General features: G+C 40.0%; 2 long non-coding RNA genes across 4 annotated transcripts in view; one reads left to right on the forward strand and one right to left on the reverse strand.

The window, feature by feature from the left end:
- LOC146401709 (uncharacterized) overlaps window positions 1-26,692 on the forward strand; it is a 54,436-nt gene that overhangs the window by 20,965 nt on the left and 6,779 nt on the right. Inside the window, exons 4-6 of one of the 3 annotated variants that reach the window (XR_014810873.1) lie at window positions 5,665-5,879; window positions 15,677-15,782; window positions 26,079-26,140. This is a non-coding gene — a long non-coding RNA (uncharacterized LOC146401709). Of the gene's footprint in view, window positions 1-5,664; window positions 5,880-7,286; window positions 10,958-15,673; window positions 15,783-26,078; window positions 26,141-26,692 lie in introns of those variants that run through there. The other 2 variants (XR_014810876.1, XR_014810875.1) reach the window with 2 other exon arrangements.
- Window positions 12,829-14,697, reverse strand: LOC100625105 (uncharacterized). The gene is made up of 2 exons (XR_014810881.1): window positions 14,571-14,697; window positions 12,829-14,147 (listed from the first exon to the last, which is right to left on the reverse strand). It is a non-coding gene; the product is annotated as an uncharacterized LOC100625105 (long non-coding RNA).

Below are 26,692 nucleotides of genomic sequence, written 5' to 3' on the forward strand. Positions count from 1 at the left end.
TAGGTCTTTCTATAAAAAGTTCCTTCAATATCAAATGATAAAAAATCATTCCTTCTAATTTTCAGAATCTATTCAGTTTATGTTTATATGAAATTATTACAGGAATAAAATATTATTCTTTGGACATCTGACACTGAGTCTTATTTATTAGATTCTGAAGAGGATCAGGATAGTCAGTCCAGTTGCCTCCACAAGTTGAATTGTACTTATTAGATCATATTTCCTAGAATTGTTCCTGATGTCTCATTTTCTATCCCATTGGCCCAAAACATCCAGTCTCACTTGTTATTGGCTTGTTATTTTTCTCTTTGTAAAATAAAGTCAAGAGGAGCATGCCAGATCTTTGTGTGACACAGAGCTACAATGCACTCCTACAAAACATGATATCTATAGGCTGCAAACACACAGTACATGTCGACACCACATCCGATGGTGACTGGCATTTTGTAAACTGTCACATAATTGGGTGGAATATAGCTGTCAATCTTCTATTTGGTTTCATTGTTTTAATGGATGAATTACTATTTAAAAAAAAACCAAAGGCAAAGGAACAACTGGAAATGTTATAACAGACAAGGTCTCTAAAACAGCCAGTTCCTTGATTTTAAGGTCAAAATAACTCACTAATGAGTGGTGCAGGGAGGAGAGTTGATATTTAGTGAGACACCTCTTCCTCTGTTCCATTTCACTCCGAGAGCTTAAGGCAGCAGATGTTTGCAATTATATGTGACTAAGCAGAGGAGACCATGAATGGCCACGGCATCCTAGGCAACAGCATATTATAAAATATATATGTGACTATAATAATTATATATACATATACATCAGGAAATTGATAGTCATGAAATTTTTTTGAATAGAGAATTTACTGTGATTCACCAGTTTTTATAAGTTCCTGGGCTAAGGGCTGAATCAGAACTACAGCTGAGCCTACACCAGAGTCACAGCCAGCAATGGATCTAAGCCCCATCTGCAATCTTTACCACAGTCTATGAAAACACTGGATACTTAACCCACTGAAGAAGGCTGGGGATCGAGCCTATACCCTCATGGACACTATGTCAGGTTCCTAAACCACTAAGCTACAGTGGTAACTCATATGCACTCTTTTTTTTGATGCAAAATTCTATGAAATTTCATCACATGTAGAGGCTCTTGTAACTGCCACCGAAATCAAGAGGCAGGACAGTTCCATCATCCTCAAAAAACACCCTTTGCACACCTTCCCCACCTCTGCAATTTCCGATAACCCTTGGCAACTACTGATCTCCTTTTCATCTCTAGATCTCGTCCTATTGAGAATGTTGTGTAAGTAGAATCATACATTATGAATGGGATCATGATCATCCAATATGTGTAATCATGCACTATGGAGCCTTCTAAGATTGACTTTTTTTCCACTGTGAGCACGTCCCTGAGATCCATCCAGCTTATTGCATGTATCAGTAGTTTGCTTCCTTTTGATCACTACAGACTGTTCCCAACCAGTGATTGTCCCACATGATTATTGACCTTACGGTGGCAAGAAAGTTCTATGCATTCAGTTGAAATCATGCTTTGAATTTTGATCTTTCTTTGCCTTTGAATTGATATCAAAAAATAAGTTTCCTTAACTTATGTGACTTGATTCTATGATCTTACTCAGTGGCATACACTTGTTAACGATGTTCTTTTCTTACCCTTTTATCCTTGTAGTATCTACACAAGGTTTTCTTTTATATTCCTCATATGTATAATTTGTGTTTTCCCCCTTTTATTCCACTGATAACTCCTTGAATAATTATAGCTAGGCATATATCAATTTTATTAATCATTTTAAGAAAATTAACTTTGTATTTCCTGACTATCTCTATTTGTGTTTTCTTAAAGATTTGCCAATTTGAATTTTTAATTTTTCCTTCTTTTAGGTTATGTTGGGTTTTATCTGTTCTTTTTCTATCTTCTTTTGTTAAAAGACGTAGATAATTGTTTGTCAACCTTTTTTCTTTGGTAATAGGAGTACTTAAAACATAAATTTCCTTCCATGTATTATTTTAGCTATGTCACATCCTTATTTGTATTTATATGTTCTCACTGCATTTTCTTTCAAATATACTCAAATAGCCATTGTAATTGCTTCTTTAACCTATGAGTTATTTTAAAACTTAGTGTCTAAATTCCAAATATTTGGGAGTTTCTAGAGATATCATTTTGCAATTGATTTTCTAAATCAGTTCCAATTTTGGTCAAGGAAAACTTCTGCATAATTTCAGTTTTTTAAAAAATTGTATTGTGGGAGTTCCCTTCATGGCTCAGCAATTAATGAACCCAAATAGGATCCGTGAGGATGAGGGTTTGATCCTTGGCCTTGCTCAGTGGGTTAAAGATCCAGCGTTGCCATGACCTGTGGTGTAGGTCACAGACTCGGATCCTGCGTTGCTGTGGCTGTGGTATAGCCCAGCAGATGTAACTCTGACTCGACTCCTAGCCTGGGAACCTCCAAATGCCATGAGTGTGGCTCTAAAATAGCAAAGAAAAAAATGTACTGTGAGTTCTTTATGACCAAATGGTGTGTATGTCTGTGCGGGTGGTTGTGTGTGTGACTGTTTCATCTACACAGCAGGGTTTGGCTGGAGCCTCAGCTGCAGGATGGGTATAGGCTGCAGGTGCCTGGAGAGCATTTGCACTTGCTGCACGGAAGTAGGTGGCTGAGTCTCCAGGCTGGGAAGCGTTGATGTGCAAGGACACATGTTTGGCACTTTGACTGAGGGAAACTCTCAATCTTCCATCTTCCTTTGCAATTGAACTAGAACGTGCTGCGATCAATAATTCAGGTCCTTTGCCAGGATGTTGCCGGTACCATGGGAAGTAGTCAAAGGCACTGTTCTCATAAGTACAGTTCAGAATTGAAATGTCTCCTTCCTGGACTGTCAAAGGTTGAGAGCTCTGTTTCACCTGCTGCTGGTCCCTTTTTTCCTTCTGTTGGCCGCTCACCCCTGTTTAAAGAGATAAAATATCATCAGGTCCCCACATTGATATTTCCTTTTTAAAGTTTCTACTTGCATGAATTTTTCTTATTCTCTCCAACTGATGACATATTCTAAGGGTTCGTCTCCACAACTCACAGCCTAGTTGAAGCCACAGAACCAAAAATGATGCTCCCCAACTCTTGTCCATTGTTCCTGGCACCAAAGCTCAGTGAAACTTCTGGTCTTCTGTGACACCTCAGGTCAACTTCTGGTCTTCTCAGTGAGTTTGAGCTCTGACTTAAATTCACATCTGCTATAATTCTTTCAACAGGCCCCACCCTCTCACAAGTCATTTCACCTAAAGCTATTTTTCACAAAGCAAGCACTTCCCCAGTTTGCTCTTAGAATTGCTGAAAATTATTTTCATTGAAAATTAGAAATCCCCTCCTTACACATGGATAATGATCAATTTAGAGGTTCTCTTTCTCATTCCTCATCTTCTTTTTCCTAACCTCCTAGAACGTTAAAAATCATATATCATGACAGCTTGATTGATTTTATTTATTTATTTATTTTTTTTTGCTTTTTAGAGGTGCACCCTAAAATGTTAAGTTCCATGAAGGCAAAAGCAACACATCCTCCCTCTTATCTGACCCATGTTCTTAGCTTCTCATGGTATATTCTGCCAATTTTGTGACCTTAATAGACTTTTGCTACTTTTTGTTACCAAAAAAAAAAAAAAAAAAACAAAAATCCAAAAAACAAAAACACCTCCTCTCCATGCTAATCTTGCAGCTTCATGGGAGTTCCTCTCTTCCCCATTGTAAAATAATATTTTCCCTATTAAGACATCAAGCCATCCTTGGGAGTTCCCAGACTAGGGATCAAATCAGAGCTACAGGTACCAGTTTATGCCAGAGCCACAGCAACTTGAGATCCCCTACCCACAAAGGAAGGCCAGGATTGAACCCGCATCCTCATGGATACTGAGGGGATCCACGAAGGGAACTCCCTCACAATGGATATCATCCAAAACCAAGAAAGAACAAGTGTTGATGAGGATGTGGAGAAAAGGGACCCTTTGGACACTCTTGGTGGTAATGGAAGTTGGTGCAGCTCCTGTAGAAAACAATATGGAGATTCTCCCCAAACTGAAAAAAGCATGACTTCTCCAGCCTCAAGTCCTGTCTTCCCTCAACTGCCTGGAAAGGGGGTAGCACCTTTTGCAGGAAAGCAGAGAGGGAATGTGGATCCTACTTGGTTTTGATGGTAGAAGTGGGGAAAATAACAGTACAGAACAATGTTTTTTCAAAGGAATTAAAAATAGAATGACCAGCAGCAATCCACTCCCGAGTACTTATTTAAAGAAAACAAAAGAACTATTTTAAAAAATTATATGCACTCCAATGTTCATAGAAGCAACATTTACATGGCCAAAATATTGAAGACATCTCAGTGTTCATTAATAACATCTATATATCACCTTACATGTATCATATATATATGTATATATAAAACTCAGACATCAAAAAGAATGAAATCTTGCCATTTGGGACAACATGGATTGACTTGGAGAGTATTATACTTATTGAAATAAATTAGTAAGAAAGACAAATATGGTATATACTATACGTTTTAATACATACATGGACTCTTCAAAGTAACACAAATAAATATAACAAAATAGAAACAAACTCACAAACATAGTGAAAGTACTGGTGGTTACTGGATGGGAAAAGAGTGGGTATAAGGGAGAAATAGGTGAAGGGAATTAAGAGGTACCAACTTCCAGTTATAAAACAAATAAATTTGAATTTTGTAATGTATAGCACAGGGAATGTGATCAGTGTTTATAATAATCTGGCATGGTGTCTAATTTATAAAAATATAAAATTGTTGTGCTATGCATCTGGCAGTAACATAGCAATATAAGTCAATTGTACTTTAATTTTAAAGGTTTTTTTTTTTTTTTTTGGTCTTTTCTAGGGCCGCTCCCATGGCATACAGAGGTTCCCAGGCTAGAGGTCTAATTGGAGCTGTAGCCACCGGCCTACACCGGAGCCACAGCAACGTGGGATCTGAGCCGCGACTGCAACCCACACCACAGCTCATGGCAATGATGGATCCTTTAACCCAATGAGCAAGGCCAGGGACTGAACCCGGACCTCATGGTTCCTAGTCAGATTCGTTAACCACTGCGCCACAATGGGAACTCCTTTAATTTTAAAGGTTTTAATTAGATAAAGTTAAAATGTGACTTTGTGTGGCAAAAGGGATTGTAGTTATGTGATAATTTGAAGGGTATCGATATGAATTAGGCTGTATTCTCTGGGTAGGCCTTAACTTTAATCACAAGTGTCCTTCACTGACCTGGGACAAAAAGACAGTTAGATATTTCTCTAGGAAAGATGCATGTGTTTGGGATCAGCAAAGGACTGCAATTTGGGGTCTGCAACCATGACTAGTGACTTGCAAGTCCCCACATGGCAAGGGAAGGAAAATGCTTGAATAGAGAGGAAAAGGAGGCTGGGAGGGCTGGAGTAAGCAGAGTCCAAGGGCTGAGTCCATGGCTGAGTCTTTGCCAGGAAAGAAGGGGAGTCTTTCATCTTCCCTCTGAGCTCTGCTATCTTCACAGGGTGTGAGACTCCCCCTTGTCTCCTCTTTTTAACAGAGGTTTCTGCTTATTTATTCATTTATTTTACATCTTCTGAGACAGAGCAGAAGGATATTTGATTCCAGAAGAGGAAGGAGCTGTGGTGGAAGGAAGAGTGATTCAAGAAGGGGTCAGCAGCCAAGGAATCCAGGTGGCCTCCAGAAGCTAGAAAAGGCCAGGAAATGGATTCTCCCTTAGGGCCTCTGGAAGGAATCAGGCCTGCCAAGACCTTGCCTGGAGCCAGTGAAACTGGTGTCAGATTTCCTGCATCCAGAACAGTAAGAGAAAGAATTTGTTTTAAATGACCAGGTTCATATACAAACATTGAGCCTATATTTTTTGTTTGCTTTGCAGCACTAGCAGGATGGGATGGGAGGATTTGCAATTGCCTTTTGGGACACAGCATGGTGAGGCAGCCCTGAACATTCTTGAGACACTCAACTAAGCTGGATAACATCTTTCTTAGAGTGATTTTTCTTTCTCTTTCTTTTCCTACATTTTATGATGTTGTAGTTCTGTACACCGTGGTTAAATATTCACTTTACTTCTGTATTTTTACCAGATTCAAGTAAGAAGTTTCTAGAGCAGAAGGAGATACAGATTGGGAAGGAAGTAAAAGACCAAAGTCCCAAATCTGTAGGGCCAAAAAGTGCTTGTAGTTAAAAGGGTACCAGTGTAGGTGAGGAATAATGAGAAATGTGAATGCCCTGTGGTGGCCCCGGGGTGTGACTTTGGCTGGAGGAGGGGCTGAGCCCCGCGGAGGGTTTCTGTACAGGCTGCAGGTGCCTGGGGAGCGCTGTGCTCCCCAGCACAGAGGTACGTGGCTGAGTCTGTGATCTGGGCAGAGGAAATGTGCAATGAGCTGCGGCGTTCTGTAGTGACTGTCGTGGCATTTAATCTTCCATTCTGCTTGGTCCCTGAAGAAATGAAAAACAAGTGGACCAGGCTGCCATTTCGGTACTGACGATACCACTGCACGTTGTTCACAGTGGTGGAAAAATTGCACCAGAGCGTGGAGCTGGCCCCCTCCTGGAGACTTAGGGCTGGGGGACTCTGCTTCACATCCACTCCTTTCACACCTGATGGGAAACAGAGAGACAGTCACAGGTGAGGGTCCCTGTAACTCCTACAAAACCCTGAAAGTGCCCCCCTGGATCATGAGAAGGATAGAAAGTGTGCAGGACTTGTCATCCTCCTCCAACCCCCTCAACAGTACAGCAGCTGCTCTGTCCTTGAGATCTCCCTGTGGGGCCTCCCCAACTCACAGCAAACCTGGGCCAACAGAAGCCCCAGCACAGTGCCTGCTAGCCGCTTCATGATGCTTCCACTTCTTGCTGGGACATTTTCACCATAAGGTATTACTTAGCTAAATAAACCCTGGGCAGTGAGTGTCATGACTTGTTCTGGAGACGTTCCTGATTCTGCAGCCAATCGTTTTCCCCAACAAACCCTCCTTGAGCCCACACTTGGTGACAGGAAGCCCCACCCTCCTGCCTCAACCCACTTAGAATGGGCTGGGGAGGTGTGGGGGGTAAGAGTAGGAAAAAAGAAAAATCATTATTTGATGACTTGAGGGGCATTTTCTAAGAACATTTCAGAGAAGTGCAGTCTCTGATTTGGAATTTGGGAGGACTTAAGAGAAGTGAAAACAAAAATTACTTATCCTGCTCCATCTTTCCTCTCAGATGGCATGGATGAAGTAGATTCTCACATAATGAAATTCCATTTCCCAGGACTGCAGAGGATCCATGTTACTGCTTCTCATATGTACACCTCTGTGGCTCTGAAGGTGCTCATGAACCAGCACAGTATCAGCAGTTGCTCCTGTTGACTGGAAAACTCTGTCTTTAACAATATTTCTTTCAAATTATATGTATTCTAAACTTGATCTGCATAAAGAGCGATATTGTTTATTTTAGCCAGTAGATGGATTTTGAAACTAGAATTGTAAACAGTTTTATTTTTCTTAAAACATCTGTAATTTAAAAATAAATTTTAACTAAAATTTCACTTTCAAATACATTTTAATTACACTTCATTGCATTCTACTTTTAAACAGTAGTTTATTTTAAAAGAAAAATAATTGTTTTTGAAATCATATGAAAAAAAATGTAGTTTGTACTCCTATCACAGACTCTATACATAAAAATCTTCCTCTGTAGATAGATTTGGAAGCAAAAGGGATGGAAAATGAGGATGTGCATATTTTCACTGAAGGTAACAGTACAGTGAAGTGCAGATACTGAAGATCAGATGAGCAGTTCAAGAATGCTGCAAATATTCACTAAAGGCACTATGAGAAATAATGTAGAAAAACAAAGATGATGAGTAATCAATAATTATTATTGGTCACACAGTAGGTATTAGAGAACTGGAATTAGAATAGAGAAAAGAGGAGAGACATAACCTGGGTGGGTCACTTAGAACCACAAACCCAAGATTCCACTTGAAACTTTGTCAAGACGTTGTGTTTGAGTTAGAATGCCTGTTACAGGGGACCACTGGATAAAGAAAGCTGTTTTTCCTTTTTACTATATTGTCTGGACATAGCAGAAGAGATAAGGAAGTCCCACTATAGGTTGGAATCGTTGCACTTCAGCTCCAGGGGGGCAACTTCATAGACAGTGATGTGGCCATCGGGCTCGGTCACTGACTGAGCTCCAGTTCCTCTTGAAAAAAATCAATGATGAATCACTGAAAGTAGGTCAGACCTACTGTAATGAGACCGGGTCTCTATTCAGATTCCAACCAGGACATTGTTTCTTCTACAGAGACAGGAGCACGGACTACAATGTTACTTTACTTCCTATGAAGAGTATTGGGAGCAGCAGGGAGGTGATTGAGGAGGTGGCTGTGCAGGGAAGAAGCTGAAAGCCATATGCGGGAAAGTCTTCCTGGAGGATCAGGAAGGAATGTGCCCCAGTGGGCTGAGTCCTTGTAACTGGGAAAACCTGAGATTCAAGGCATCCCTGCCTAGGTAGGTTCTAGACTGTTAATAAGATAGGCTTCCTTGACAATGCCTGCTCCTAGTGTTGAGCCTGTTCAGAATGTCCCCCACAGTGAGCTGTGAGCCAAGAAGCTCATAGGAAGGAGGTAGAACTTTTCTGAGAGGTGACATTTCCAGTTTATGCAACATCACCCTCTGGAGGCAACGAAAGGAAAAAATTGAGCCTTGAGGCTTTTATGCCCCATCTCCTTCCTGCTTCTATCTAGGCTTGAATTACTTGGCATTCTAATGTGATGACAGTATTTCAGGTGTTTGCTTATTAAGAGGCTCTTTTAATACTATGAATTAAGTACCACTATTTAATCCTATGAAGTAAATCCCCCTCATTTTTTACATGAGGAAAGCAAAGCAAGGAAGAATGTGTGTAATTTGTTGAAAGTCAAACAGTAAGTGAAAACTGCAATTTTTGCCATTGGTATGATTCAAGAATCTGTGTCATTGACCACTGATAATTTAACACAATGGCCTTTAGTGTAGATACTCTGCTCCCCTATTGGAAGGAAGATAAATTTCTTTTGAAAGTAAATGATTTGTCATACGACACACGAGTATTAGAACCTAATTCTGTTAGACTAAGCCCAGTTCCTTACCTACTACATTATTTATGATGCAGCACTACTCTTTGAGAATGGAGATAATTTCACCAAGATATAACTGGAGCAAAATTCCGAAGAGACCAGATATGCAGGGAAATGTCCAAGGAAACCAAAAGCTGATTTGAGAAATTATCAGAAAAGCCTCAGAGGGTAGTCCAGAGAATGTATGGCAAATCAGAAATGACTGGTGTTGTGAAAGAGTCTGGAAGAGGAATTTCAAGAAGGAAGAAATCCCAACAGAACAATTGCAGAAGAAATGTCTGTCCAGTGAGATGATGACTGAAAGGCGTCTATTGATTTTTAGCAGCACAAAGATCATGATTTTCAGCAGAAGCTCAACTGTAGTAGAGATGAGACAAAGGAGAAGAAAATTTGAATATAAAACCTCTTCCCAGGAATTCCTGTCATGGCTCAGAGGTTAACGAATCTGGCTAGGAACCATGAGGTTTCGGGTTTGATCCCTGGCCTCGCTCAGTGGGTTAAGGATCCAGTGTTGCTGTGGCTCTGGTGTAGGCCAGCAGCTGTAGCTCTGATTAGACCCCTAGCCTGGGAACCTCCTTATACTGCAGGTGTGGCCCTAAAAAGACAAAAACTTAAATAAAATAAAATAAAATAAAATCTCTTCCCAGAGGCTGAACCTTGAAGGGGAGGAAAGTGACATGGCAACAACTTAGAATCACCAATATGCATGGCTAACAGTCTTTTCCTGACTCAATCTATATTGTCTGTAGGAAGTAGAAGTCAAAAGACAAAATGTACCAGTGGTGCTCAGTCTTATTAACTCCTGTTATTTTCTTGTGAAATCATCTACTAATGGCAAATTTCTACTGGAACATCTAGAGGTAGGATTAACAACAGTTCTGTAAACAAACAAACAAAAAACCTCTCTAAGTCTGTAATTTATGAAGATAAATTTAGGAGAATATTGTAAAGCAGAAAACGTTGAATACAAGGATAGCACATGATTTTTTTTTATTTGTTTGGTAGAGGATTATTTCTGAACATGATGAAAAAGAAAGGAATATACGAAAAGGATCTAACACATCTGTTCACTACTTTAGGGTTGACAAGCACAGTTTCTTGTGGGCACAGCATTGCTGAATCATCCTATGTACTTTTTATACTTTCATGGGTTTATTTTTATGGACATGGGTTGACTGGGAGCACTAAATGATGTCTAAATGATTATTTTTTTGTTGTTATTCTTTTTTGTAAACTTAAGAGTATTCTTTGCCTCTTTACAGCAGATTCTAGCTAAATGCAACTGTAATCTGTCAAAATGTCTGGTGTCAACCACCTTATGACAAACACAATATATTAAGAATTAGGGGAGGAGAAATTTACACCACTTAGCATGACCTATGAAGAATGTTAGGGAGAAAGAGAATTTTGAATTGGAATGAACTGAAGTTTTGGAGCAAGAGCTTAACAAAATACCCGTAGAGATATGTCACTGATGATGATAAGAAGAAGGAGTGAAGAAAGAAAGGAAGGAAAAGTGAGAGAGTGGGAGGTAGGAAAGAAGAAAGGAAAATAGGAAGGAAGGAACTAGAGAGTCCATGAATATATCAGGATTTGGGAGTATATCTGTGTCTTCATTATGAAATCCATGTAATGTTTTCTGACTTTCTTATATTTTATAGAGGATCTCATGCCCTCAATATTTTATTGCATCCTTAGCAATGGTCAGTAAAATTTTCAGTCATGTGTGTTCATTTATTCAATAAATATTGAGCATTTACTATTTGTCAGATTCTGTGCTAATTACTGAAGATATATCAATAAACAAAACACAAAAATATGTGTTGCAGAAAAAGGGAAGTGAGGACAAGGGAAAATGAGCTCAAGGCTGTGAAGAAAGGGAAATGAGTGGAAAGTGACTGGGGGGGATCCTGAAGGAGACATGCTGATCTTTGGAAACTGCTACAGCAGCTCCCACTGTACTTTCCAAGACTGGAGTACACATACGTTTCCTTATGTTTCACTCACAGAATCAAAGCAGGTTCCAAGTGTGATAAACTAGCAGTTTACATTTATCGGATACACCAGGACAACCTCTGTCCTCTTGAAGGTCCAAGGATATGATGCGAATGATGCCGTACACATCCAGGACCAGAATGCCTCTCTCCTGTGTTATCTGTCTTGTGCCCTGGTTTCGTCTATTTCTTTTCCTCTTTCCTACTAAAGAGCTAAGGATGATTTAGAATCTCTCTACAATCAACAACTTATATTTACTCCCATTTGAATATCTGGGGACTAGCGTGTCTCTTTATGGAATTAGGGACGATTGCTTTGCTTTTCTCAAGTCATGGGGCGTGATTTCTACTCTAACATCTTGACATTTTGCTCTGAAATGTGTATCACTTTCTGCAGTGGGTTCTATGATCCCCTCCACTGACTCTCCATTTGAATCATTTTGGGGGGATTTTCTTCTTACTACTGCTCCCAGTAAAGCGAGATTGAACAACGTATGCTCAGTTTTTGAAGCTTGACAATTTCAAGTTTAAAAATAAATTTAAAAGTTGGTGCTAACACTTATGAAGACTGTGAATATTGCTAAGTTTTTAAATCCCTTTGAAGCTTAGTTTTCTAATATGTAGCATAAGCCTTAAAATAACTCTTCACCAAATGGTAATGAAGATTAAAAGATATATTTAGGCTTTCCTAAATAGACACTGACTTTTGAAGGAAAAAAGAAATAAATGTTTGCTAGATTTGAGAATTTAAGAACTAAAAGCTACGTCATTTTTTTTAAAAGGGTAACACGTTAGAACAAAATACACAAGCAAAAATAAAAGCAAAACACTCTCTAAACAGTTGGTAGAAATAAATCCTACAAAGAAAAAGAAAATGAAGGATAACCTAATAGAAAAATGGTCACAAGGTAGGAATAAGCACATGACCAAGGTCGAAAGAGAGAGTGCCAATATAGAAAGGAAAAACTACTCCAAAGCACAAGGAATTGGAATACCTGCTGGTTGAAGTATGATTGTTTATACCATATAGAGGGTCAGCTGTCACTTTATCCAAAATTTTAAACATGCCTTTTTTGAATATAGAAATTCCAATCTCAGATATCTAATTAAGAATCTCATACTGAGTGAAATGAGCCAGAAAGACAAAGCCAAATACCATATGATATCACTTATAACTGGAATCTAATATCCAGCACAAATGAACATCTCCTCAGAAAAGAAAATCATGGACTTGGAGAAGAGACTTGTGGCTGCCTGATGGGAGGGGGAGGGAGTGGGAGGGATCGGGAGCTTGGGCTTATCAGACACAACCTAGAATAGATTTACAAGGAGATCCTGCTGAATAGCATTGAGAACTATGTCTTGATACTCATGTCGCAACAGAAGAAAGGGTGGCGGAAAAAATTGTAACTGCAATGTGTACATCTAAGGATAACCTGACCCCCTTGCTGTACAGTGGGAAAATTAAAAAAAAAGAAAAATCATATTATTGAAAAAAAAAAAAGATCTACTTTCCTACCAACTTTCAAATATATAATATAGTGTTATTAAAAAAAAAATTTCACACACATACAAAAGTGTCTCTATGAATATGTGTAAAGGCAACAATCTTTATGACAGCAAAGAAATAGAAACAAATATTCATTAATAGGAAAGAAATTAGTTTAATGATGAAATGTTTCAAAGTACTGAACAGGCATCCAAAAGAGGTAAATGGCCTCTCTACTTTTTGCAACAGTAGAAAGATCTCCAGGAAACTATTTAAATGAAAATCAAAAGGCCGGTTGTAAAAAGTCGAAATAACCCAATTTATATGGCAAATTGTTTTTGTATTTGTTGTGTGTGTTTGTATATGTGCATGGAGTTACACAAAATGATGTGCAAATATGTATATAATTGAAACAAAATAGGCTGGCATTATATGACAAACTATCAGAACTGCTTTCCTCAGAGAAGGATGATGGGAGGTAGGGTGGAATGAGATAGAGCCATGGGCTTTTGCTTTTGCTCTGCCCGAGTCTTTTATGATGAGAGGATCTATGTGTTGCTTAGGGAATATTAAAAAATAAAAATTCATCATAGAGACAAGACTTCTAGACAATTAAACATAGTTACTTAGTTTTTGTTTCTTTCCAAAAAAGCTTCATCACAAATATGCATGTTCTAGACTAGCAACAAAAACGTTTCAGATTGCTCTCAGGGAAAGAGTAGTTTGCTTTTGGTAAATGGAACAGCTGGACTTATACGCCCTCTGGGTCTGTACCTGCCCTGGGTCCAATGAAGGAAGCCCGTGGGAAAGGAGAATTACTTGGATTTTCCTCACCTACTATGTTGAGACAAACACACTGAAACCAGCATTTTATTGACTTGAGGAGGAGCCATAAAAACCTATTTATACATCTTCACTTTCTTGCTATGTTAAAATTATGATTCTTATTCTCCAGATAATTCTCTCAGCCACATCAACCAATGAAGCACTGATTCCTTGTCCTCTCTTTCTTCTTTTCTTTATCCATATTCTCGCCCTTTCCTTCTCCTGTTTTTCCCTCTTTTCTTCTTGCTCTCTGACTCTCACTCTAGATGGCTCTAGATTTGCTCTCAGTGATTCTGCCCCCCTCCACTCCCATCCTTGTCACCAGAGAGATACTGTACAGGTACAGCCCCATCTGTCCCACTGTGGGTCTCTTAGGATGCAGTAGTACACAGCGGTGTCTCTCAGTGTCACCCGGGGCAGGATCAAGGTGCTGGACTTTCTGTCTGAAGCTATGGTCAGAGAAGCCATGCTGTTGGTCACATTGCTTTGTAAGCCATGAATGATGTGCTGTGGACTCTGATTGGGATTTTGCCGATACCAATGTATATAGTCAGCTCCACTGATGGTAGAGTGGTTACAAGGCAGCTTTACATCTTCCCCTTCAGCACAGTCCTTGGAGTTTGGCTGGGTGGTCTGAGCATCAATCATAGTCCCTATGCCAAAAAAAATTCAAATTAACTCCTGACCACAAATCAATGTAATTCTACGAGTCCGTGACATAATGCTCCCATAACTCTCTGGCAACTACCCACTGCTTCAGTGTTTTTATTTATGTTCTCCAAAAATGTAATTGGTGTTCATTACAGAGACCAAGGACATATGCCAAGAATGGCTCTGTAACATGGCTCCTTGGCTCAATATATGCAGAGACTTCTTCCAACATGGATACTGCTAAGGACTCTGCTGAGATCAGGGCTATGAGTTCACCTGTCATTTAGAATTTCGTCCTCCCTAGAAAATCCCTAGATCAGGTCTCACTTCCATCCCTAGCATGCTGAATAAAGCACAGGGAGAACAAATGACCCTTCATGGTCCCTTGGATTCAAAGCCTTCCCTTGTAGACACAGAACACTCACCCAGGGTCAGAAACACAGTTACTCCAGTCACCAGCCTCATACTTCAAGGACAAGCCAAGACCGTGGGCTCAGAGCTAGTCTTGGTGTCTGATGCTAGGCTTCGAGTTTCCAGAGAACAGAAGCAACAGCTGCTACTAAGGACTTAGACCACCAGGGCAGCTACCACTGTGTTGTTGCCAAGATCTTCTCAGCCAATGACAGCGCAGTTCCTTGTCTGGGTCCTCCTCCCCTGTCTTAGTCATGTCCCCAGAAGAAGACAAGAATATCAAATAGCCATTCCTATCTCACAGGGTGCCCACTGCCGTCATCTGTGAAGTTTAAAGTCTGGCTCTGGTTGGGGAACTCCAAGCACAATGATATGTTCATCCAGATATATTTTTGAGCTATTTGTTCCTTAAAGAAATGGGCTGATGCTCCATGGAGCTTGTGGAAAGCATTGATTAACCTCATAAAATTGCACTGAGCTCTGTGTTATAAGGAGATGAAAATTCCCATTCCCATTCCAGAAGATGAATGTGAAATTTCAAAGTAGGTAGTGATGTGTTTGTGGGGGACAGGGAATTAATAACATTAAAATTAAAAGCTGCACATTCTGGAGCTCCAGCTTCCTATAATGGTTCCAAGAATCATGCATCTACCACTATCTATGTAGTCATTTCTCCATGCACCTGTTCTTCATATAGTAACTCATGACATGGACAGTGTTCACCTTATCCTCTTTGAACAGTGGTCCCTAATCCTCATGTCTCTATGCACTTTGCTGTGCACCAAGGATGCTGAGGCAGAGAGAAAAGACAGAAGGGAAGGCAAAGCAGGTGAGGTGAGGGGCAGTGGGTGGGGGTGATAGAAAAAGTTAGCCGAGGGAAGAAAAAAGAGCACAAGGAATAGGGACGGTAAGGGATAATCAGAGGAGAGAAAGAGAATGCAGTGATTAGGGAGATACCTGGAGAGGGCTTAGGCTACTGGTCTAAATCCCCTGAATCCTTGACCACACACCCTCAACAAAGGATTGTAAAGTACAAGTTGTCTAAAGAGGAAGAAAGTATGTCATCTTTCCTTTTTCTTGGAACATCCATAGAAAACATTACCGTTCTTTCTCTCAGAAGAGAATGCTGTTTCCAGATGAAGCAGCCCCCTCCTGTGACTGAATAAATGAACTGCAGCGCTAAACCCAGGGCAAAAGTCAGTCAGCAAGACTCTTCAGATTTGAAGGTAAATATCTTACTTGTAATACCTTTTTACTCATCTGTGTTTTCTTGTTCCTCTTACACCGCAGAGAAGGTTTTGTTTTTATTGCTTTATTTCAGTCAAATGATTCTCAGTTGTTGGCTTCTCCTTTAATACTCCTTTTGTCTCCAATCTTCCCATATTTAAAGGTTACTTTCAAAGCCCATATTATTCAGTGTTTATAAGAAAGGTTGGTACATCCCAGACACTCAAGAATTACCTGTTTCCTGAATAAGTACTTGTTATTCATGAATTTAGTGAAAGAATTTATGCTGAGCATCTCTTTAAATAATTCTAAAAACAATCTCCAAGTTTTATGGAAGACAGGTAAAATAAAACACTCCAACAGCATAAATAGAGGGTTATATTTGTGGACAAAATGCAAGAACAGACAACAAACTTCCCGCCTAGGATGGAGGAAAATTAGACTAAATTAGACATTTATGGTAATAGATGTCATGGTAATCATGCTTTATTCATTTAACAAACATTCATAAATATTCACTGGGAACCTGTTCTGTGGCAAACACACACACAAACACACACAGACAAGTCAAATAGTACTACTACTGAAAATATTTAAATGGGTAGGAATGAACAATATTATTATATTAGTAAAAAGCAGAAGAAAAGTAATAATACCTTTTTATTTTTATTTTTTGCTGTTTAGGGCTGCATGTACAGCATGTGGAAGTTCTTACGCTAGGGGTCGAATCAGAGCTACAGCTGCTGGCATACACCCCAGCCACAGCAACCCAGGAACCCAGCTGCATCTGTGACCTGCACCACAGCAAAGCCAGATCCTCAACCAACTGAATGAAGCCAGGGATCAAACCAGCATCCTCATGGATACTAGTCAGGTTCCTTTCCACTGAGCCATAATGGGAACACTCAACAATAACTTTTCAACTTTTTTTGATTTCTTCCTCTTTATTTTTTAGAAAATCCTAGAAACCACTACAAAGTGTCATCTTAAATAATAACTGAAAAACGAAAATACTCTTTATGACTATGAAGAATTAAAACCAAGTTTGTCTAGTCTATTGGCTTTTTTTTTTCCAGAGCTTTGAATTTTAGAGGGTCATATCTCTAAAACTATGTGAAGTGAGGTTTCCTTCCTTTACTTGATGAAAGCCAAAATAATGTACATAAACTGACTTTCAGAAAATCAAGAGACTCTGATAAAACACTAACACCTCTGCGTGATGGATACTCTCAAAAATCCAGAAATAGGAGAGAAATTCCTGAATCTGATAAAGGCTATCAATGAAGAAGATATTAAAAGTCCTTCTCTATAGGGTCACAAACAAGACATGTAGACTACTACTACTCCAAGTCACTGTCCTACTGGAGGCCTGGCATCAAATCAGGAAAAACTATAAAATGAATTAAGTTTGAAGACTGAGAAGTAAACCATTTTAATCCAGAGATATTACATTTGTAGAAAATAAAACTGTATCTCTAAACAAACTATAAGAACTAGTACTAATAGATGAATTAACAAGATCACTAAACACAAAAATAATCACTTTTATTTCTACATTCTAGCCAAAAGCATTAGAAAATGCAATTAAAATACCATTTATTAGGCATTTGGGAACTAATTTAATATAGGGTATGCAAGTCCTTTCCAAAATTACTCCATGAATACCAGAAATTAGAGAGGACCTATGTTTAAAAAAAAAAAAAAGGAGTTCCTGTTGTGGCGCAGTGGTTAACGAATCCGACTAGGAACCATGAGGTTGTGGGTTCGGTCCCTGCCCTTGCTCAGTGGGTTAACGATCCGGCGTGGCCGTGAGCTGTGGTGTAGGTTGCAGACGCGGCTCGGATCCCGCGTTGCTGTGGCTCTGGCGTAGGCCGGTGGCTACAGCTCTGATTCAACCCCTAGCCTGGGAACCTCCATATGCCACGGGAGCGGCCCAAGAAATAGCAACAACAACAAAAGACAAAAAAAGACCAAAAAAAAAAAAACAAAAAAGAGGATATCGCATGAATCTAAAGACTGTGTGTTAAGATACCAATTGTCCTAAATGAATCCATAAGTTAACACAATCCCAATCAAATCACTAGCAACCTTTTGTGTTAGAAGCTAATTCTCTAACTTATGTGAAAGTGCCAAGACCTAGCATAAGCCCTGAATAAAATGAAGAAAGCATGACTTGCAACTTTGGATTTAAAATGTGTTTGAAGCTTACACTGCTGAGATTTTGGAAGTTCTGAGGAGAGACCATGTGCAGGGGTCATGGTCATCCCTGAGAATGTCTACAGTGCGAGAGGAGCCCAGCCCTCTTTCGGGTTGCCACTGAGCCCCGTAACACTTGAGTCAGCAATTTGAGGAATTCCACAGTTGTCGGGTCCCCAGGTGTCACATGGAGCAAAGGTATCATGAGATAATGAAACAGTAGCTGTTTGAAGAGGTTGAGGTTTGGGGTGGTTTGTGATGTTACAAAACACAATGCCTCTGAAGTCCTGTAAAGGAGCCTTGTTGAGGACCTGAGAGAAATTGGCAAGAATAAAAATGTTTTTTTCCTCTCTCAGATTTCAGTTTATCTCTAGTAGCTGGGCCTGGAATTACTGTTAATTTTATTTCATATATGGCTATAGTACTCCTGCCCTCACACAGAAGAGGAACTGGTGATGCTCAGATGTGATGGGAGCTTTGGGCCCCTATGACACAGGACCCAGTGGCTGGTTGCTTATATTGGGGCCCTACAATAAACAGGGAGATGTAAGCTTTTCTTATCTGATATGATTTTTATATTTCACTCATTCTTCTCATTCCATGTGACTAACTCTAAAAAAAAAAAAAAATGAGGGGCTATTTAAAAAATCATGCTTGTAGTTCCTATCCTGGCGCAGCAGAAATGAATCCAACTAGGAACCAAGAGGTGGAGGGTTTGATCCCTGGCCTTGATCAGTGGGTTAAGGATCCGGCATTGCCATGAGCTGTGGTGTAGGTTGCAGATGAGCTTGGATCCTGCATTGCTGTGGCTCTGGGGTAGGCCAACAGCTACAGCTCCTATTGGACCCCTAGCCTGGGAACCTCCATATGCTGCAGGTGCGGCCCTAAAAAGACAAAATAAAATAAAATAAAAAATCATGCTTGTATCTCTATGAATAATCAAAATTTAGTAGACTATTTTCAATTTCAGATCCATTTGAGAAGCCAACAAAACTGAGACTATTGTTTCATATTCCCTTAGTTACACATGACTTTAATTTTCTGGTAAGGACTCTCCACTCCAAATTAACATTTTCCTCCATGTTTATAACAGTAGATTGTCTAAATTTTGTGCCGCTGCATCCAGGAACTGATTACATGTGGGGGAAGAACTTTATCCCATCACCTCTAATGCAAACAAGGGGCCCAAGGAACTTACAGGCATGAGTCGGTTTGAAGCAGCATTCTACATGATGGGCTGTGTAAACATAATCAATTTCTATATGTTCTATGTCGTGAACAGGCTGTGAAGCATTATGTTGCATCAATGCCAGATGAGCCCTACTTTGCCCTTGCTTTATTTATTCATTTATTTATTTATTTTTATTTTTTATTTTTTTTGTCTTTTCCCTTTTTAGGGCCACACCCACACCATATGGAGGTTCCCAGGCTAGGGGTCTAATCCAAGCTGTAGCCGTCGGTCTACACCACAGCCACTGCAACGCCAGATCCAAGCCTCACCTGTGACGTACACCACAGCTCACCACAGCTCACGGCAAAGCTGGATCCTTAACACACTGAGTGGGGCCAGGGATCGAACCTGCAACCTCATTGTTCCTAGTCGGATTCATTTCTGCTGCACCACAATGGAAACTCCTTTTTAAATTTTTTTTAGCGTGCATTTTATTTCTACCAATTCAGAGTTAGCTAAAACCGCAAGATCATTACCATGAATATTAAGAAATTTCTTCCCTTGATCTTTATATTAATAATGTTGGATACCCAGCTTGGAAGTTGACCAGCAGCTCTTCTTTTGTGTTGTTTTACTCCACTGACCCTAGTGTACAAGGAACTGCATGTATTCCTCGCTCCATCCTGTGCTATGACTTCCACGTCTACACACCTTCACATAGCAAAATGGATTCAATCACTCCTAGTCTGATGGTCAAATAGAGTCCTTGAAGCCTTGTGAATGATCTTTGAAAATAAATCTTTTTTTAAGTTTCTTAAATGGTTTCAGTCTGAGGCATTTGTGTGCAATCCAATGAAATTTTTTTTTTTTAGACTTTTTTTTTTTTTTCCAGGGCTACACATGTGGCATATGGAGGTTCCCAGGCTAGGAGTCTAATCGGTGCTGTAGCCACCGACCTATACCACAGCCACAGCAACGCAGGATCCGAACCGCATCTGTGACTTACACCACAGCTCATGGCAATGCCAGATCCTTAACCCACTGAGTGAGGCCAGGGATCGAACCTGCAACCTCATGGTTCCCAGTCAGATTGGTTAACCACTGCGCCACAACGGGAGCTCTGCAATGAAGTTTTTATAGCAGGCGTTATTTTATCCTATAAGTGAGATGATGATAGTAATAATATTTTAAAAAAATGAATCAACAAAAAAGAGATTGATGTGCTGGTGTGGAGAGAACACAATGGCAACATAATTTAGGAAGCTGGATAGAATCTGGAAACTACTTACTAATGTAGATGTTGGGAGAAAATGGAAACTTAAGCTATTAGATAAAGACCAAAAGCAAGTTAATTCATGTAGACAAAACTCAGAAATTCTCTAGAATTAGAGGCCTCAGGAGTAACAGTGGGGTATAAAACTTATGGGTTACCTGGAAATCTACAAAAAGTGTGCCCAGATATTCGACCCGACTCATCACCTGGAAATTATAAACAAAGAAACTTAGATCCTAGAGTTCAGTTGCTTCAACATCACAATCACAAAACTGAAGGAGGGACCAAGTTTGTAGTGAACTTCCCCAATTAATCAGATATCAAAAGTGATATTTAAAAATGCAAAGAGTAACATATAAGAAGAAATGAAATGCAGATCCATGTACTGGGAAGATTGAACTAAACCAAAACCCAAATCCACAATGAGTTGAATGAGGCAGAATCAATTATTCTGGTATGAAACTTGCAGATTTCCATGCCAGGTGCATGAGAGGGTATAGCACATGTTCTTGTGAAGACACGCTATTGAAGAACTAGCTCTTAGGATGTAGAAGCAATGAGGTTTAACTATTATCCTAGTGTAACCAGATACTTTTAGGTCGGTTTGAGTAACCATTAAGTTCACTTGGAATGATGGCAAAAGAGAAAGCCAGGAATCTGACTCAGTGATGTAGCCAGAATACTGATGGGAGTTAAGGTTAGTGACCTTTAGTAACATCCATTTAGTTGAGGGAACTACAGTGACTGGAATGCCTGTTTGTCTATGTCTGCATTTCCCCTGATTATGGAAAACACTGAGATGCATTGAATTTCTTCCCTCCCACCACACACATGGCTCTGCATCAGCTGGCACCAGAGCAGCTCCAGGCAGGGGTCTGGGTGGGGCTGCAGGTGCCTGGGGAGCCCTGAGTGGAGGCACAGAAGTCAGTGGCTGAGTCTTCAGGCCTGGATCCTGTGATGCACATGCAGCTGTAACCCTCCTTTGTATTCTGACAGACTCAGGTTCATCTTTCCTCCTTCCCGCCTCCATTTAAAGTCATTACAAAGAAGTTCTTGGGGCTTTGAGGAGGTCCCCCTCTGGACCAGTGTAAAACACAGAAAGAGCTGGAAGGGAAATTGCATGTGAAATTGGTGCTCTCTCCTTCCTGAGCCTGCAGAGATGGAGGACCAGGTTCCACACTCCAGGGGCTGCTCAGTCCTGTTCAGGAAGACAGGGTCACACATAGAAACTGATCTCTGTACAGAGTGTTCATTCTCTCCACACATCCCCAGACAGAACCTCGAGGTGCCTGGCTGCATCCTCCTCCTTCCTCATCACCACCCAGACTGTTCAGTCAGAATTGCTTCAGCAGCCCTTGGACCTATGGGCAAGCTGAAACCACAGGATCAGCAATGATATTCACAAAAGATTCATCACCATTTATCCTGCCCGAGTGTCTTCAGTAGAGGAACATTCTATAGCCTAGATCTGTGGAATATTCTGCTCCAGAAAACAGGCTTCTGCATCTGGTTGCCCAGCCAGAGACAAGATCACACAGTAAATGTCCTAGAAAGACACAAAGCCTAAGAAGAAAGGACTAAGGAAATGATTTTTATGAGGAATCCAGATAACTAGATGCAGGTTTCTGATGTGAGCATATCTAAGTGACATTGCCACTTTAAATTATTTTGGGGCAAGCTTTCAACTTTAGACACATTTACATATGTCCCATATAATTGATTTAAAGTCAGAAATTCAGGACTAAAAATGTAATAGCAAGTTGTCTAGACATCTGCTCCCAAATGACATAGAAGGAGCTTTTATTTAGAAAGAAATCCTCTCATCCAGACCACAGATGAAGCAACCACAGGACGCCCCCTTCTTGTCTGGGGTCTGCAGGTGTGCATTTCAGCTTGGGTCCTGTAGCAGAGGGCTCTCTCTTATTGAGCTCTGGGGTTTTTGTTCAGCTTTTCCTATTACTTCAAGCACCGTGAGATCTTGGAGAGCACAGAAGTACATAGCAGAATCTTCCAGCTGTAAGGCTGAAATGGTGAGGCTGAGGGATTTCTCTCCTCTACGGGAGTTTACAGAGTAGCGACCATCCTTTGCATTTGTTTTAGCGGTGTCCTGACGAATAAGGAAAGTCATCTCTCCATTGGGCAGCTGTTTATACCAAAAAAGAATGTGTACAACCCAACTTGATTCATAGTGACAGTTTAAGGTGACTGCCTCTCCAACTTGCCTAGATACAACTGGCTGGTCTTGAGTAACTTTCTGGGCCACACCGGATCCTGTGGGAAAAATCAGAAAACTGAGATCAGTAGTGAATAAAATAATGTAGGAATTAGACTACCTTGGGACCCAAAGACAAGCCCAGTTGAAATCATAATATGGCTGCTTTCCTGCCATCCCCCTTCCTCCCCGAGTCCATGTGAAGCACCCGGGCCTGTGTGCAGTCCTTTCCCCCTGAACCTTCCCACCATGTGTGGGACCATCCCTACCAGAGAAGACGGAGGCCAGGAAGAGCCAGAGCAGGCTGGAGAGCGGCATGTGGCACGGATTCCCCTGCACAAGAGCGTTTCGTTGTGCCTCAGGCTGAGCGTTCAGTGTCTTGGAGTGTCTGGCAGCTCATATACATAGTCCCTGGGTTCCTGTGTGACTCCCCCAGACAGGAAGCAGGGCTTGTTATGTTCACAGCCCACGTGTCATATGCACAGATGAGAAAAAGTCTGGCTCCCCACAAACCTTTACTTTGTCCACTTGTCTTTCCCAGATAAGTTATGTCTTTCCCATTAAGTTATGCAGATCCTGACAAGGCGGTTGACTAAAGCAACTAGTACTAAAAGTTTGAGCTGAGGAGAACTGGAGACAAGTTGACATACACTGATAATTACTCACAGAATAATTTTGCTAGGTTATTGAAAAGTGATTAGTATACACTATGAACCCTTCCTGTAATCTAGTACTGACTGTTCATTTAGTCTATATTTACTTTTCACCATTTGGAGTTTAATGATATTTTTAGAAACTCACAGACCTTTGGCTTTCTTTGTGAAAGACAGTCTTACCCAAATGAAAAATGTATCCCTTTTTCACTGGTTTCTAGGGCTCTCCTTCAGTCTTTCTACAAATAAGTTCCTTCAATATCAAATGATAAAAAAAATCATTTGTTCTGATTTTCAGAATCTATTCAGTTTATGTTTATATGAAATTATTACAGGAATAAAATATTATTCTTTGGACATCTGACACTGAGTCTTATTTATTAGATTCTGAAGACGATCAGGATAGTCAGTCCAGTTGCCTCCACAAGTAGAATTGTACTTATTAGATCATATTTCCTAGAATTGTTCCTGATGTCTCATTTTCTATCCCATTGGCCCAAAACATCGAGTCTCACTTGTTATTATATTGGCTTGCTATTTTTCTCTTTGTAAAATAAAGTCAAGAGGAGCATGCCAGATCTTTGTGTGACACAGAGCTACAATGCACTCCTACAAAATATGATATCTATAGGCTGCAAACACACAGTACATGTCAACACCACATCAGGTGGTGACTGGCATTTTGTAAACTGTCACATAATTGGGTGGAATATAGCTGTCAATCTTCTATTTGGTTTCATTGTTTTAATGGATGAATTAATATTAAAAAGACCAAAGGCAACTAGAAAATTGGAAAGAATATAACAGACAAGGTCTCTACAATATCACAGTCCTTGGAGGTCAAAATAACTCACTAATGAGTGATGGAGGGTGGACAATTGATATTAAGTTGAGACATGTCCTCTTTTCTCCCATTTCACCTCTGAGTGCTGACAGGTAGCAGATGCCCTGGTTTGCAATTATTAGTAAATAAGTCAAGGAGACCATGAGTGCCCACAGCCTCCTAGGCAACAGCATATTATAAAAAATGTATATGAGTCTAATAATTACATACATACACCAGGAGATTCATAGAGATGAACTGTTATTAAAATACAGAATTTACTTGAATTCACCAGTTTTTATATGCACTCTTTTTTCTTTTTTTTTTTTCCTGGCTGATGCTGTGGTATGTGGAGAAGTTCCCAGGCTGGTGGTCAAATCAGAGCTACAGCTGGAGCCTCCACCACAGCCACAGCAACACTGTATCTGAGCCCCATCTGAAACCTACACCACAACTTGTGGCAATGAAGGATACATAACCCACTGAGCGAGGCCAGGGATCTAAACTGCATCCTTACAGACACCATGTTGTGTTCTTAACCCAATGAGCCACCATGGGAACTCCTATGCATTCTTTTTTTGATACAAAATTCTATCAGATTTTGTCACATGTAGAGGCTCTTGTAACTGCCACTGAAATCAAGAGGCAGAACAGTTCCATCATCCTCAAAAAACACCCTTTGCACACCTTCCCCACCTCTGCAATTTCCGATAACCCTTGGCAACTACTGCTCTCCTTTTCATCTCTAGATCTCGTCCTTTTGAGAATGTTGTATAAGTAGAATCTTACATTATGAATGGGATCATAATTATCCAATAACTGTAATCATGCACTGTGGAGCCTTCTAAGATTGACTTTTTTTCCACTCTGAGAATGTCCCTGAGATCCATCCAGTTTATTGCATTTATCAGTAGTTTGCTTCCTTTTAATTACTACAGACTGTTCCCAGCTAATGATGGTCCCACATGATTACTGACCTTACGGTGGCAAGAAATTTCTATGCATTCAGTTGAAATCATGCTTTGAATTTTGAATTTTGACCTTTCTTTGGGCTAGCCACACTGGGCATAGACACTGCTGATGCTGGGCAGTGGCAGCAAGCTGAGCTCCCCGCCAGCCCCAGGATCATGAGGGTAAACAACGTATACACTTACAACCATTCTGTACCCATACAACCATTCTGTTTCTCACTTTCAGCACAGCACTCCACAAATTACATGAGATTTTCAATACACAGCACTTTTTAAACATCTAACATCTAGTGTTAGATGACTTTTCCTAAGTGTAGGCTCATGTAAGTGTTGAGATGTTGAAGCTAAACTAGGCTAAGCTAAGATTGATTTCAGTAGGTTAGATGTATTAAACTCATTTTGACTTATTACATTATTTTCCACTTACAATGACTTATTGGGACCTAACTCCGCCATAAGCTGAGGAATATCTACAAATAAATGTCATTGTGTAGATGTATTACAGCATATCTGGTTATCAATTCACCTGATTAAGACCTTTGGGTGGCTTCCAATTGGAGGCCGTAGCAAATAGAACTACCTTTAATATTCATGTACAGATTTTTGTGTGAACATAAGTTTTTCATTTTTCAAGTATAAATACCAAGAGAGTGATTCCTGGGTTGTAAGGTATGTGGATATTTAAGTTTATGTAAAACTACCAAACTGATTTCCAGAGTGACTGTACTATTCACCCACCAGCAATGTATGAGTGATGCATTTCTCTGCATCATTGCCAGAATGTGGTAGTATCAGTATTTTTAATGTTAGCTGTTCTGATAGATGTGGAGTGCTAGCTCACTGTGGCTTTGATTTGCATTTTGCTAGTGGCAAATGATGATGAACATCTGTTTATATGCTTATTTATATGCTTATTTCTCTATTATGTATCCTCTTTGGTAAACTATCCATGTGAATCCTTTTTTAATATAATGATCTTTGTTTTTTCCATTATAGCTGGTTTATGATGTTCTGTCAATTTTCTGCTGTACAGCAAGGTGACCTAGTTACACATACAGGTATACATTCTTTTTTCTCACATTATCATGCTCCATCATCCGTGACTAGATATAGTTCCCAGTGCTATACAGCAGGATCTCATTGCTAATCCATTCCAAAGGCAATAGTTTGCATCTATTAACCCCAAATTCCCAATCCATCCCACTCCCTCCACCTCCCCCTTGGCAACCACAAGTCTGTTCTCCATGTCTATGATTTTCTTTATTGTGGAAAGGTGTATTTGTGACATATATTAGATTTCAAATATAAGTGATATCATGTGGCATTTGTCTTTCTGTTTCTGACTTACTTCACTTAGTATGAGAGTCTCTAGTTCCATCCATGTTGGTGCACATGGCATTATTGTGTTCTTTTTATGGCTGAGTAGTATTCCATTGTGCATATACACCACATCTTCCTAATCCAATCATCTGTCAATGGACATTTAGGTTGTTTCCATGCCTTGGCTATTTGTTTATATGGATTGTGTTTTGGTGTAGCATCAAAAATCTTTTTTGTATAATACTGGGTTATGTAGATTTTTCTGTCATGTTTTCTTCTAAAAGATTTAC

This window comes from Sus scrofa, chromosome 7, assembly GCF_054392235.1.
Source record: "Sus scrofa isolate SSC_HxYL_T2T_F1_AM1 chromosome 7, Sscrofa_HxYL_maternal_Yorkshire_Landrace_v2.0, whole genome shotgun sequence".
NCBI classification, from domain to species: Eukaryota; Metazoa; Chordata; class Mammalia; order Artiodactyla; family Suidae; genus Sus; species Sus scrofa.